Here is a 1,975-nt window from a genome sequence, read left to right on the forward strand (position 1 = left end):
TATCATCGGATCAGGACCTCTTGAGAACGTCGGAGGATGCATACGTGTGGACCTCTCGATGGTACACCTCGCAGCAGTAGGAGAATGTTCGTGTCTTCTAACACTCCACCCGATCTCTAGCATAACCTGCCTCGTCAACCCTCGAGGCATTGAAGGAAAATCATCGCTCGTAGTCCCCTTGAAGCCACTATTCAAGTTGTTATCCTTGGGCTCAATTCTGAAAATAGAATAGGAATCGCTTAGAATTCCTATATCGTATACAGTTAACACAATCATTAGAACTAATCATGTCAACTATTACTCTCACGGGTCCAGGTCTATCCTATCACATCGACACAAAACCATCAATGGTTTGCCATGATTTTATTGAAATCGTCATCTCAATAAAAACACAGAACACCGCTAATGAGTCCCTGTCTAGCAAAAAAACAACCCTCGACCTATTCTACCCATTTCCTACATCCTATACTATGGTATGTACACATAGTTATGCCTAACCAAGTCTACAAGACCTAACAACCTAGTTAGCTCTAATACCAAGCTGTCATACCCCAAACCCGGCAATGGGACCTAAGGTGTGATGTAGTAACCTAACCTATCCCTGTATTATACAAAAAACACACAATACTATAATGATTAAGGGTCCGAACCCGTGGGGTTCCCGTACACCCTATACACATTCACACACACGACATATATGCAGTGGAAAAGTTCATTCCATACATACATAGTACCATACCAGAGTCTATACAAATAAAGTCTAAGCTTCATATTACAAAACATAACCTAGGTTGCCAACAATACCCAAAATGACAACCCTGTTACAGTCCAAGTACTCTATGCAGTAAACTGACCACCATGCTCCCAACACTAGGACGCTAGTTCCAGTTACTCGAAGTACCTGAAAACATGTACGTACGATAGGGGTGAGACACATCTTAGTAAGGCAAAATCAAGCTATATTGGTGTGTGGCATATGAATGTTATCATGACATAAAACATACATAGTTCAGTTCCAATATAGTTCTCAATATGCACATGATCAATCAACCCAATTTCGTCACACCCTTTAGCACAAAGCCGGCCCGCATTACACGGTGTCCCCGAAACATGGCGTAACCCCTGGCTTCCATGGCATCGTACATGTACATCTAGTGGATCAACACCCTTCGCTGATCAGTTGGTAAGAGGTGATATTTCACACCCTCGGATATAGAGTCAGACGCTCTTTCCACTGGTAGGTGGTATTTCACACCCTCGGATATAGAGCCGGACACTCTTTCACAATCTGGAACAATTCGAAACTCATGTTCCTATATCTCATTTTAGCAAATCACAACTCAATGCATATTCATATAACAGTTCATTCCACACTTATTTGGTAATCACAAAATCATGATCTTCAAAATACAGTTTAAAACAAGTCAAGGCATGACCATCTCCATAACTTAACATATTCAACAATATATCCATGGTTTTCCAATGAAACCAGAGATGCAACCCGCGCCCCTTTTTCCCAAAATTGTAACATGAAAACCCTGTAATTTTTACCCATTAGATTTCTCCAAATAAGTAGCCAAAGCGTACATAGGATCGTGAACCAGAGTTCTATCGAATCCGATTTAAAAAATAATCGATATAAACAGAATCCCCTTACCTTTCCCCGAAAATCCAAACACGAACTCTACGACTCCTAAACAGCAAACCAAGTTCCCAAAACCTATAAATCACAGTACGATAATTACTTACAATCTTACTCTCTACAGATCTACTGAAACGAAAATGAAAAAAATGAGCCTTACCTCAATTTTTGGGTCAAAACTCGAAGATCTCAAAATGAAGATTCGTTTCAAAGAACACGTAGAGATTCTTTTCATGATCCTAGCAGTAACTTCGGATTGTCGATTCTAACAACGAATAGCGAAGAAATCTAGAGAGAGAGATAGTGGAGCTTCGAGTTCTAGAGAGAGAGAGG

This window comes from Malania oleifera, chromosome 4 (assembly GCF_029873635.1).
Source record: "Malania oleifera isolate guangnan ecotype guangnan chromosome 4, ASM2987363v1, whole genome shotgun sequence".
In the NCBI taxonomy this organism is placed as follows: domain Eukaryota; kingdom Viridiplantae; phylum Streptophyta; class Magnoliopsida; order Santalales; family Ximeniaceae; genus Malania; species Malania oleifera.